General features: G+C 40.9%; 1 protein-coding gene across 1 annotated transcript in view; it reads left to right on the forward strand.

Annotated features, from left to right (window-relative positions):
- Positions 1 to 14,195, forward strand: part of PCDH11X (protocadherin 11 X-linked) — a gene marked incomplete at both ends in the record, with an annotated part of 442,916 nt that overhangs the window by 413,684 nt on the left and 15,037 nt on the right. The window lies entirely within an intron of this gene.

Raw genomic sequence — 14,195 nt, forward strand, 5'->3', positions numbered from 1 at the left:
CTAGTCTATTGGTCTCCTCTTCTGACAACTTGTAGTGTCTGGGAAGCACGGAGGCTGCCACAAATCCGATAAATTGATGAAATTATCATCATCTACAGATGAGATAGAGGCATGCCAAAAACTTACAGGAAAAATTACAGAGATATATAAAGGGAATGTGGGGCAAGTAATGAATCCACTTTTTCACCGGAACTTTATATTGTTTTATCAACAGTAATGGGGATTAGCAAGACCATCCAGCTCTGATGGAAATGATGGGTCACATTTTCCAATAACCCTGCTGGGTTAGGAATACATCAGGCCTGCCAAAATTGTCCTCTGGTTCCCAACATTATCATTTACCCAAGAGGCTTCTGTTCTTCCTCTGACACTTACAGGGCCATTTAGAACGTATTGATCTAGGCTAGCAGGTTTGTTCTGTATTTTTATTTACTTATTTTCTGTTTCTCAACTCTCCATCGTCTGGCAGCCTACTTTGACTGCCCTCAATTCTTTATTTCAAAAGCTGTAGGGGGAAGCATTTCGATCTGATGCTCTCCCTTGGATTTTGACAAAAGTATGGGGAACCAAAAAGGGATCAGACTGCTGGAGAGAAGATACCTAAATGAAACTGCAGGATGAACAAGCTAGAAATAAGGAGAAATTTCCCAACAGTGAGAACAGCATAACGGTTTGCCTTCAGAAGTTGTGGGTGCTCCAACTCTGGAGATGTTTAAGAAGGTTGGGCAGCCATTCATCTGGAATGGAGCATTACAGGGTCTTCTGTTATTTTCTCTTACTATCAAGGGAGTCTGCAAGGTGGACTTAGAAACATCAAGAGGCAATCACAACTGTATAGTTGAAGCTTCACTCGTTTTTTGAGTGCAACCGTATAAAAAGGGATGGAGTTTTGATTGCACACCATGGCCCCCATCTTGACATTTTTCACTATGCCCTGAAGACACTCCAATTTCCTGTTATTTCTCTAAAACTAAGTCCCTATTTAAGTCTGTAAACTTCACCATGCAAAGATGATACTGCGTACCACCTCATGCTGCAAAAAGAGCTATGTTGAATTCACTCTATTGGAGGGATCTGGCACTGAGTTGAGTGGTGGTGTCATGGTTCCGATAAATGAGACAGTTCAAACAAAATGCAGGCATTGTTTATCTAAAAAGTCTTAATAATGAAACGAAACATTGGCACTCATGGAGGGATGCCAGAATCTGAAATCTCCTCCTCCCCCAACCCATTGCAACACACACACAATCCCTGACCTTATCTACACGTCATAAATCACATTTTCCAATTAGTTTTACATATGAAGTTTCACTTCCCATTCTGTACGCGGGCTTTTCTAATCTTCTCAATACATCTGGCTGTTTCCCCCCAAAGTGAACTAATTTAAAGTAACAGGCTTTCTCTTATACTGTCAGTGCAAAAATATGTCAATGTTTGCAGGATTGACAGGTGGAGTGAAATGGCTGAGTAGCCTTGAATCTCTTTTAGGGAGCAAGTGTCTGGAGGGAAATCCTCTCTAAAACCTGATTCATGCCACGTGCAAGGAAGTAGAAGTCACAAAGTGAACTGATCAGAATGATCACCAGCTGCCTGCCATTAGTGCAGGTTCGAGTCCCACCAGGCTCAAGGTTGACTCAGCCTTCCATCCTTCCGAGGTAGGTAAAATGAGGACCCAGATTGTTGGGGGCAATAAGCTGACTTTGTAATAATGCTGCTGGGGGGGGGGGGCGGCGAAAGCCCTAATAAGCAGGCATATACATAGAATGAAGGCTATTGCTAAGCACATTGATTTGTGCTTCTTAGATTGTAAGCCGCCCTGAGTCTTCGGAGAAGGGCGGGATATAAATGGGATTAAAATAAAAAAATAAATAAAATAAAGTATGTTTTTTGTTGCTTGCCTGTAGACAGGAATCTTGCCAGACAAAAGCACAAACCTCCATGGCTACTAGATAAATACTGTAAAGTTTTAGAGAGTATCGCCCTTCAGCTTCTTCTTCTCCACAAAGCACTAAAGCTATCCAGCCATTTTATTCCTCCCTTCAACTCAGTATAAGATTTCACCAAAGTATACATGATTTTGCTTGGGTTGGGGGAATACCTTAACTATTTCATTTGTGTCTATGAATTTGCTTTGATTTTTGGTGGTCATTTAGCTAGGTTAATGCACAACACTAAATCTTAAATCTTTCTGCCTCCAATGTCACACAAATGATCTTATGGCTGAGTTCCATCACACACATTATTCAGCTCAGGATAGCCTAGCCTAGCTGTTGTGCCAGAACAGCTACAAGAGGCATGTATTCATTTGGTGGCAACCAAATCACTCTAAATTTTGTCCCAGTTCTCCGATGGTCTGATTGGAAAGTCCACTGGAGCATTGTCTGGCATGGGATAAAAAAAATCCACCTTATAAAAATCCACCTTCTGAGAACATTTTTTATGAACACTATCTGCCAGCAATCCTGGATAGTGAATTAAATCATTTCTAAATGTTTTAAATTGAATCAGATTCTGCTTCAAAAAAAATTCTAATACATTTTAACACTATCTTTGGCCAAAGGATCTAGTTATATTTAATTTAAGGTGTTAGGTTTAATTTTGTTGCTGAAGATTGCTGATGGCCTCCTGGAAAGTGGTAGCAATTTCTAGATTGCCTTTCTCTTTTATATAATATTGGATGGAGCATGCCTTATTTTATTTCAAAGCTGACCTATTATTTTTATTTTATTTTATCTTTTTAAAATGAAATTAACTCCTAATTGATCTTGTTTTCACCTTGCTATACCTTCATGTCCTGTTAGCATTAAGGACCAGCTTAGTTTTTATAGGTAAAACAGTGGAACCTTACAAGAATGTAACCAAGCTACTAGTAAGTATGAAAATTAATGGAATAATATTTTCCTGCTTCATATAATTTATTTGTGCTTGCAGACATACGTCTGGTTAATCCAGTTTGATACCTTTTTTAAATTACACCAATACCGAAATTTTAAAATATGTGGGTATTCTCCCCAATGGCTTCTGTGCAAAGGAACTGTCATTTTTCTATGCTACACTACAAGGTTTAGACCATTGCAGATTGTATATTTGTAACTTGTGGTCTTCCTAAAAACATTGGTTTGACCTCTGTCAAAAGAAACGTTGAAAACCTCTGATCTACTTGGTAGGATTCTTTATCTGCTCTTATAACACAAAGAACCTATAACCCTTTGACTTTTAAACCAGTCAAGAGAGGCAGCCACAGAATAAATGCATTGGTTATCCCGACAGGTGTCTTTGAAGATTCTCAGCCATCCAGGTCATGGTTGTCCTGAAGGTGCTTTTTCAAAAAGCAACTGGATTTTGTTTTTCCTTGAAGACGTTTCACTTCTCACCCAAGAAGCTTCTTCAGTTCTAATTCAGTCAGAACTGCAGAAATCAAAACGGACTCAGTCAGAACTGAAGAAGTTTCTCAGATGAGAAGTGAAAAGAGATATAAAGTGATATAAAGTGTGGAAAGAGATAGAAAGTGATCCAAATTATTTTGAGTTAAAATACACTCTGTCGTATTTAGACCTCTGAGCAAGATAGATAGATAGATAGATAGATAGATAGATAGATAGATAGATAGATAGATAGATATAGATATAGATAGATAGATAGATAGATAGATAGATAGATAGATAGATAGATAGATAGATAGATAGATAGATAGATAGATATAAGGGACGCAGTGGCTCAGTGGGTTAGGATGCTGAGCTTGTCGATCAGAAGGTCGGCAGTTTGGCGGGTCGAATCCCGAGTGCCGCGTAATAGAGTGAGCGCCTGTTACTCGTCCCAGCTTCTGCCAACCTAGCAGTTCGAAAGCACTTAAAAATGCAAGTAGAAAAATAGGGACTACAGTGGGAAGGTAACAGCGTTCCGTGCGCCTTTGGCGTTTAGTCATGCCGGCCACATGACCACGGAGACGTCCTCGGACAAACGCTGGCTCTTCGGCTTTGAAACGGAGATGAGCACTGGCCCCTAGAGTCGGAGACGACTAGCACGCATGTGCGGGGGAACCTTTACCTTTACTATAGATATATAGATATATATTCCATGTTAGGAATAGTATTATTGCTATTCTGTTCAGGATAAGATTTAGAATAACTGCGCTTTGTCGTATTTAAAGCAACAGTCGCCTATTGCTGTGGAAAAATTAGCGGATCTCTTTTTAGAGGAGGGAAGGGTTAGGATTTATAGGATGGGGGGGGCTTTTATTCCTTTATCTGTCATCCTGGTGCTTGATCGTAGTCATCTCCGGTGACACTCACTGATCTTGTCAAAGTGAGAGTAATGTGATGTGCATTTTCCACAACTGAAACTCTGTTCATCTTAGCCTCTCCGGTTGAAAGGAAAAGCTGGCAATGTCAGTCTTTTGCCCTTCTTTTTCTTTTTTCTCTTCTTCTGCTTTTTTTTCTTTTCTCCCTGAGTTGCTTGCCATTATTTCTCTGTGAATTATTGACATAAGTAATGACACTACTCCAATTCGGTGAATGTCATAGAAATGTCATTGTGGGAGCCGGAGCAGTTTGGTAATGACAAAGAGGTTTCTATTTGATATTAAGGGGGGGGGAGAGGAACCCTGGAATTGGAATCTCCCCTTTCTCATGTTATGTCCTCGTGTCCTTGGACAAGCGGATTCTCTCCTGCCTCCATTTCTCATCTGCAATCTCAGGATAATAGTAGTAACTTAAGCACAGCCATACATCATTGTCACAACTGGAGAAGTGGATGGTCGTTTGTGCCCTGTTAAGGCTTTTGGTGAGATGGATATTGAATGCGTAGACCCATTACTATTATTCTGCTGTCCACCTATGTAGTTTGCTTTGAAAGATGGGGAATGCCAGGATCTCATTTGAAGATGATCTGCCTCAGTGTCTTTAAAATTTGGCTGGGATATGAAGATCTGAATAGATCTGATGCAGTGATTTCCAATTTTTCTGATATATCTCCAGCATTCAAAGCATTTCATATGTCTAACAGCACTTATTTGTACTTAATGTTGTTTGTGAAATATTAGCAGTTGAAGATAGGAAACTCAGGGAAATTTCATCTAGGTGTCTATTACACATGAGTTTATTATTTTTTCACAGATTGACCAGTGTTTGCATGTCCGTCTGTCTGTCTGAATTCTGTATTTCTATCTGTATCTCTATCTCTATCATTACAGAGAGAGAGAGGAAAAAAGTGACTTTGAACATGCTTTCTCAAAAGAATTTCAGGTCTAAATGTGGGGGTTGTTTTCATACCGGCAGAATAAACAATGATTTTTTATTTTATTTTTCTGAGCAGAGAATAACATTGTAAAAAGTTGGAGAAGTGTACAGTCCAAAGCAACATTACCTGACCAGCCTAGCTGAAGAGATACAAATCAAATTAGTTGGCCTTGAAGCTCACAAAGCTTATGTTCTTCTAAAGTATGTGTTCCAGCAATTTAATTTATTCTTTATTTTATGTAAAAAGATTTGTCTGGTCAGCCTTTTTAAACACAAGCCTGAGTGGCTCAAGTGCAGAGAGAGAGAGAGAGAGAGAGAGAGAGACAGGTAGAAATTAGAGATAGAGGAAGAGGTAGAGATTGAGGTAGAGGTGATAGAGATATAGAGAAAGATTGAGATAAAGACTGAAAAAGAAGCTGTGAGACTTTTCAACCATGACTCTATTTAAAAGTCTGGAAAGAAGGAAATATCTAATTGTCTTTATGACCAGCTTTTGCGTAATGCATTTCCTCTCCCCTTGCAGTAGGCATCAAATTTGTCACGACGTGGGATCCCAAGCCTCATGCTGGGATCCACACAGACTCATTTCATAGCTCTAATGTGAGCGAGGCACATGAGCAGATGATCCTTCAGAGTTTTGTTTACATGAGCAACCCACTCCAAGGGGTCCACTTACAGGGCCTGCTAATGGAACACCACCTACAGGTTTGTGGTTATTTTTGCCAGCTGCTAGGAAGAGCCTGATTCTCTTCCATTTCTCTTCCTCTTCCTCTAGGGAGTAAATTTACTACCAGATTGCTTCTGCTCTTTATTGTCCCACTCTTACCGGTTGGGCGAGATCTTTCTTCTTTTTAGAAGTAGCACAGTGTGCAATTCCTGAAACCCGGTGCATAAAGACACAGTACTGAGGGATTTCAATACCCATGTCAACACTGCAAACAATCTTGGCTGAAGCCATTTTTGCTTCGTTTTCAGTTGACATGGTACTGGGAGAGGGAAATGAGTGGTTTTAAGGTTAGACTAAACAATAATTTGTCCCGTGGGAACCAAGGTCATAGCTGCCTGACTTTTGGCAGGCTGAGCCTTCCGTTAGAAAGCCCACCAAAATATTCTGTTAGGGGACTTGGATAATTACATTGCACTGGGGTGGGAAGCTCAACTTTGTAACTTTGTGACGCTTGGGAGGGAACTCCAGACTTGGTTTCACTTTTGATCGTGCCGATACTATCCAGCCAATAAATATATTCTTTAAGGAAAGCTCTTGCCTTGGAGTTCTGCTTTTACTGGTCTCATCTATCGGAACCATGACAGCAGAGCAAAATGCCCTGGTGTGGGTCCCTTGCTCTATCTTGGAGCTAACAATTGCTCTTAAAACATTTCACTGGCAGTTGTCGGAGAGGAGAGGAATAGCCTTCTCACTGCTACCACTGAGAGGTGGCCATAACAAAGGACATGCACAGCAGTCTGCACTCATGCAAAGTCCTTGGCTCCTGACTGGCTCATTGTTCTTGCTGGTGTAATCAAGTTGTGTAGGTAAATAGCCAATTAGCATATGAATGCATGGTTATAGTGGCAGAAATGCTTCCCTTGCCATTATCTGTCACTTCCTGATAAGGATGCATTGGGCGACTTTGTGTTAACAAGCTGTTCCATCAGCCACTGACAATGAACCTTCGGGAAGCCCTCAATATCATCTCTGATGTCTGAAAGGAAAAGCATAGCAGGGCTGAGAAAGTTAGAGATCTGTTATCGGTCAAGATAGGTCACACTGACAATAGGCACCAATTGCCTAATTCGGGGGCTTCCAACTGGGGGTAATCGCACCCCTTGGGGGTGCAAGACGATATTCCAAGGGTGCGAAACCTTGGCTTTTCAAAATTAGAGTGTATATACAAAATTTGTTGCTGTTATTTTGAGCTTTTGTAGGGGGGGGAGAATATATCAAAAGCATTCTAGGGGTGTGGAGTATAGAAAAGGTTGGGAACCGCTGGCCTAATTGATAAAGGTTGCTTCTGGGAGTGGTGTTTGTCCCACCAACACAGATTTACTTTTCTAACCAGCTAAGCATTGCACTTTATTAGATATAACACAGATGAAGACGTTAAAGATAGAGGAGAGAAAAAGGGAGAAAGAGAGAGAGAGAGAGAGAGAGATTTTACCAGCAAAAAATAAAATAAAATCTGTTTTGTCTTGTTTACTATTCTGGCACGTATTACCAATAGCATGAAATTTGTTATTCCTTCTGGTAAAGCCATTAGGCCATTCTTCTCCATCAGCAGCTAAATCATGATTTAAATATAGGTTTGTACTTGTCATTAGAAGTACGCATAACTGTCCATTCTGCCTAGACCATCAAACTTTCCCAGTGTGCCTTCCCCGCAAACTCTATTGAACTTTACTATATAAACTAGAATTTAATATCTTTTGAGTTGGTTGGCTGAACAACAGACTGCAGACAAGTTCATTAAAATGAGAGGAGTCATGAGAAATTTGGATATTGGTTTACTAAGGAAGAACTTTATTAAGTCATTGACTTTAATTAAGTTAAGGTTTGTAATATCTGTAGGTATATATCAAGGTTTGCTACTGATATCTTCTCATCTGGATTCATTTAGCTGAGTCCGTTTCTGAAATGACCTTTATTAAGGTAATTGATTAACTCTTTGTGCTTTCTTTTTCTTTCCTTTTTCCCCTCCCTTTTGGGGAGAGAAGATTAGACTTCCAGCTTCATTTATAGGATTATTAATGACTGGGAAAGGCAACTTGGGCTTGTTAGTGTGTCAATTACAAATAGACAAAAGCTTAAAATCAATGGGAAACATTGATTTTTTTTTCCCCAGTTCAATGGCTTCTTTAATTTAGGCCATCCACATTTAGCGGTGAAGTTCTGGGCCTTGTGTCGCCTTTGTTACAGACCGGTAGAAAACAAGATGGATGCAAAAATTCCATACAGTTAGAATGAAACATCACCCTAATTTCTAGAATTCCCATGTGCACCTAATCAAGATGTTTTCTACTAACTTAAAACATCAGTATGAAGTGGAGAACCATATTCAACTCAGCTGAGTCAAGAAACTCTCTGGCTCATACTCAATCAGTTGTACTATTGTCATTATTACAGAGGATCACACAGACAGATGTTGAGACTGGATCTGGCATTCTTATCCACCTATTCGACACCTCCCCAAGGGCCTAGAATAGGTAAATGGGTTTATTGTTTGTTTGCTTATTTGATGAAATGTATTGGCCGCCCATCTTACCATAGGTTAACTCTTACAGTTACATCTTAGTTAAAACATAAAATGTTAAAATCAAACCTTAAAACCCAAGACACACGGGGAGGGTGGGGGTGGGGAGGTGAGATCTGTTATTAGTCAATCAACCACCTCCATTGCGTTCTTCTCACAATGGGGCCCCAAGCCAACTGGCAAAGCCGCTTCTTTAGGCCCTTACGAAAAGATAGAACAGTTGCGGCCAACTTCACATCGGGGGGCAAGATGTTCCAGGGGGCAGGGGCAACAGCAGAATAATCGGGCTGGTGGGACCCGCAGCATGCCTCCTCAGCTGGCACAAGTTGTAAGGAAGAGATGGTCCCTCAAGTAATCTGGACCCGTGCCATGAAGAGATTTAAAGGTGATTACCAACACCTTGATTTGCACTTGGAAGTAGACTGGTAACCAGCGCAGCTCACGGAGCAGTGGTGTTACAGAGGCCATTCTTGGGGGCCCCCAAAACTACCCACTCTGCCGCACTCTACACCAGCTGTAGCTTCCAAATGCTCTTCAAGGGTAGCCCCACGTAGAGCGCTTTACAATAGTCCAGTCCTGAGAAGGCTAGGAACTGAACGACTGAGTGCAGGAAATTCAAACAACAGATGTTTTTTGTTCGTTCATTTGTTTGATGGTGTGCCAGCTGTTCCGTGCAAAGCTGCCTTTCGGAACTGACTGGGGGTGAATTTTGCCAATGGTGTTCAAGAGGTGCTTCAGTTCTTTTGGGATGGCACCAAGGTACCTATTCATGCTATCTTTGTTTTCTTTTGCCACAGTCTTTCTAGGTCCAATTGCAGGTCTTTGTACTCCGTTGTCTTCGCCAATTCTTTCTCGTCCATTCTCCTCTCTCTTCACTTAATGCCGCGTCCATTAGGCAGACTTTAATGACTACTATTTGATCTCTCTTTTGTCTTTGTCTTTTGCAGCCTATGAGCATCATTAGAAATGTGAGGCTTATTGCGCTTCCTCTCACAAAATGTCTATTATGGCAGAATGGCCACTCACAGAACACCCAATTATGGGCCAACTAGTAAGGTTCCTTCCCATCCACTTTCATAGCATCTTCTAAAATTGTTTTCTGCTTCAGCTTTCCTTGTCTTTCTTTTTTTTTCTTCCCCTGACCGTTGAGGCATAACCATCTGCCATTTTTATCTTTTCGGAGTAGCTCTAGGTTCTCATTTAATCATTTTTAATTTAAACCAAAGTTAACTCAATTGCTAAAGTAGGATGTCTGTGGGCAGCAAGGAAGGAATATACTCGCATCCCATTGCTTAATTTATTTCACAAAGCTCCTGGAGGCATTCCACTGCTTAATCTATTTCACGCCTTCCCTGGGGTAAAAGCTGGAGAGGGATGCACATAATCTAAAGCCTTATCATTTATTCAGGGGCTTCTCAGGAGACGTTTTCCTGGGTTTCACACACTGCTGACAAAATATCCACTCCTTTGGAGACAAATTAACTTTTTTTCCCCCTTTGGGAATCCCAAATAATGGTACTACTAGAAATCTACTGCATGATCTGATACCAGATCAATTAAACTACAGTAGATCTAAAGTCTATTAACCTAAAGTCTTAAAGTCATAACGTCAGAAGTGTTTATTTTCTTATACTTCTCAGCTCAGAACAATATAGTCAAATGTGATATTTGGCAGAAGAGTGACCAAGTACCTACCAAGATGCCATACCTACATTAAGTAACGTATTAACCGGGGGAGGGGGGGAGAGAGAAATTTGCGGCACTTGAGCAAAATTCCTGGAAGAACTTCCATAAAATGAGAAAGCATTTGAATGTGTGATGGTGTGGGAAGGGATCTGGACAGAGATTGAATATACACTGAAAAAGAACAACAAAGATGATTGGGGGACTGAAAGCAAAAACAGATAAAGAACAGTTGCAGGAATTGGGTATCTCTACTTTAATGAAAAGAAGGACTAGGGGGTGACAGGATAGCAGTGTTCCAATATTTGAGGGGCTGCCACAAAGAAGAGGGGGGGTCCATCTATTCTCCAAAGCACCTGGAGGCAGAACAAGAAGCAATGGATGGAAACTAATCAAGGAGAGAAGCAACCTAAAACTAAGGAGAAATTTCCTGGTAGTGAGAACAATAAACCAGTGGAACAGCTTGCCTTCAGAAGTGGTGGGTGCTCCATCACTGGAGGTTTTTAAGAAGAGACTGGACAGCCATTTGTCTGAAATTGTGTAGGCTTCTTGTTCGAGCAAGGGGTTGGAGTAGAAGACCCCCTAAGGTCCCTTCCAACTCTGTTATTCAGTTGCATACATTGCCCTATCTGTGGTGTCTTGAGTTTACATCCACATGCAGTTGGCTGTTTCTGCCACAGATTAAAACCATACTAAAGAAACGTCATTATGGCATAGCATAATATGTGGGAATGCTCGTAGATTAACCAACGTGAAAACCACTTTCTATTCTTAATGTGCATCAAGGATTTTGATGGAAATGCCTTTTCAGAGATCTGCCCAGACCAAAATCGGTAAGAAAATGACATTTTTTTTTGGGGGGGGGGGCGGGGACGGGGGAGAGAATAGTCTTTCTTCCTTTTGAAATGGCCAGCCCCAATTTTATTCTCTCATATGTTTTATTTTCTATTCTTCCCCCCACACACACACACAGGCACACACACACACACATTTGTGCATTTTCTCCAGTTGGTGTATTTTCATCTTGCTGCTTTCAAATAGCCCAGTTGGTGGGAAGCTCTTTCCCAGCCATGATAAATTATTCTCTGTCAGAATCTAAATCTGCCTTTTCAAGTCACATCATTTGTGATGAATATATTCTACCAACGTGAATGTGAATTGAAGCTCTGGGTCTAGAATGAATTAACTCCAAGCATATTAATGACATTTTGAGGGGAAGAGAGACGAATTTGCGGGCCAAGGAGGTGGGCAGTGCCATAACAGATGGGTGAATTTTTAATAGACATGGAATCTGCCATTTACGACTTTAAGCTTGGTGGGTAACTTTGGAAGAAAATGCAAATTGACTGGCTGCTTAGGTTGCATGACAATTTTAAGCTGCTGTCAGGTTTTGCTCTGGAGATATGAGGTGTAGAGAATGGGATGGATCTGGGGCAGGCTTCCGATCATGTGGGAATGCTGACTGCCACTTTCTTTACTCCCTTGCAAGCTTTCAATCAGCGACCATTCCTTGTTCCTAAACTGTCCCTGTGGGGACCATCCAAAGTAGCACGAGGAGAAGGGCTGTGCAGTGCTTCAAATGAAAAGGCAAAAAGGTGTTTTCAGGTATTATCAGTTGCATGCATAATACCTCTCTGCAACTCATTAAGGCAAATATGGAGAGATATACCGCATCCAGGAAGGATACAGCCGTTTCTAAAAAGTTGAAAATGAGACCATCCACCTGCATTGAAATACTTCTATTTGCCTTCGAATCTAAAGTGCTTCTTAGTAAGGATTCCATATACTGACATCCTGTGACCTTAGTTGTGAATTTTATCTGCATAACACATTCATCCAGAGCCATGGTGGTGCAGAGCTTAGAATGCAATATTGCAGGCTAATTCTGCCAACTGCGTGCTAGTCATTTCCGACTCTAGGGGCCAGTGCTCACCTCCGTTTCAAAGTCGAAGAGCCAGCGCTTGTCCGAGGATGTCTCCATGGTCATGTGGCCGGCATGACTAGACGCCAAAGGCACACGGAACGCTGTTACCTTCCCACCTTAGTGGTCCCTATTTTTCTACTTGCATTTTTATGTGCTTTCGAACTGCTAGGTTGGCAGAAGCTGGGTGCTCACTCTGTTACGTGGCACTTGGGATTCGACCTGCCAAAATGCTGACCTTCTGATCGACAAGCTCAGCATCCTAACCCACCGAGCCACTGCGTCCCTTCATGCATATGGAGTAACAGTTATATTGGTAGTAAAGGAGGGAGTTGTAGTCCATGTGTTGGTACAGCACCACATTGGGAAGATTCTTCTAAATTCCATTTTTATAATCCTGTGATTCTTTAATTTGGGGTAGACTCAGGGTGGCTAGATGGAGCTGAGTGTTTACAGGCCAGATGGCCTTCCTGATGTTGCACAGAGAGAAATATCTGCCACTACCTGGGATCGAACTCTTAATCTTCCAAGTGGGAGGCAGGTGTCTTCAGCATTAGGGACATATTCATCAAAGCCTTTGGTTTTCTTTTTAAGCTGGTGTCCACATCACTAAAAAATCAGGAAAAAAATGGCCAAGTGTTCATGAAGTTAATTTAGGATCTGCCCTTTACTTTAAGAAATGTGTATCCATTCATTTTTGCATCAGACTTTCTAAAAGCAGAATTCTCAAAGGTGCAGATACTGATATATCAATGTTACCTATAGTTGGATACTAGTGGAAGCTGGAATATCCTGTTTTAAATTATCACCTATTTGGTGCTAATTTTATTTATGAAACTGGATAGAAATGTCAGTCATTCAAACGTTTTAAGTCAACTTGATGTGAAAATTGCAATGCTCGTAAGATTTCCATTTTTGTCAGATTGACTAAATCTCTGGTTTAAAAAACCCTAGACTGATGTATCACCCAAAGGATTATCAACAAGATTAGATACATGGAGACTTTTTACACATTTGATATCTAATAATCAACATAAACTCATGTAGCGTTGTCGGTTCAGCTATGAATGCATTAAAGAATATTTATGTTCCCTGTGCTTTTATATATACAAATTTATTCTGGAAAGAAAATTGGATTACACATTTAGATGCCATTGTTTATACTAAATAGCAGTTTAAGCCCCATAATGTAAAAAGTTCAGAGTGAGGTCACATAATACACATGGCATCCATTTATAAAAAGAGACGTTGCAATGGTGGTATATTGTCTGCTTCATTTATGGATTTTTATTCATGGGAATCAGTGCTCTGTTAAAATATAGCACATAGTAATTTACTTTGAGCAGATCTTTGAGGAGGAGGAGGAGGAGGAGGAGGAATGAAAGAGACAAGGATATGGTTTGGTTTTTATGTAGATATTAGAATTAAATAGCTAAAGGTAAAGGTAAAGGTTCCCCCACACACGCGTGCTAGTCGTTTCCGACTCTAGGGGCCGGTGCTCATCTCCGTTTCAAAGCCGAAGAGCCAGCGCTTGTCCAAGGATGTCTCCGTGGTCATGTGGCCGGCATGACTAGACGCCAAAGGCGCACGGAACGCTGTTACCTTCCCACCGGAGTGGTCCCTATTTTTCTACTTGAATTTTTACATGCTTTCGAACTGCTAGGTTGGCAGAAGCTGGGACGAGTAACAGGCGCTCACTCTGCAACACGGCACTCAGGATTTGACCCGCCAAACTGCCAATCTTTTGATCGACAAGCTCAGTGTCCTAACCCACTGAGCCACTGCGTCCCTTAAATAGGTAAAACATCAGCTTAAATCCAAATTGAATCAATGTTTGTAAACATTGTCTGCCACAAGTTTTGGGGAGTATTTTTTAAAAAAATTCATTAAAAGAGGGCAAGTGCACAAAAATCACACCAGGGAGACATTTTCCCTGAGGAAATTTTCAGAACTATAAACAAACATGGCTAAAGACATTTCCCCATCCCATCATCCCTGAAGATAATTAAAGGTATAGGCTTCTCTAGAACTTGTAATTGTCTCAACAACCCAATTGTTCAGTGTAGTATATTAGTTACTTTTATATTCCCAGGTCTGGGTTATTTT

The sequence above is a fragment of the Vipera ursinii genome (genome assembly GCF_947247035.1).
Source record: "Vipera ursinii genome assembly, chromosome: 12".
Lineage (NCBI taxonomy): Eukaryota > Metazoa > Chordata > Lepidosauria > Squamata > Viperidae > Vipera > Vipera ursinii.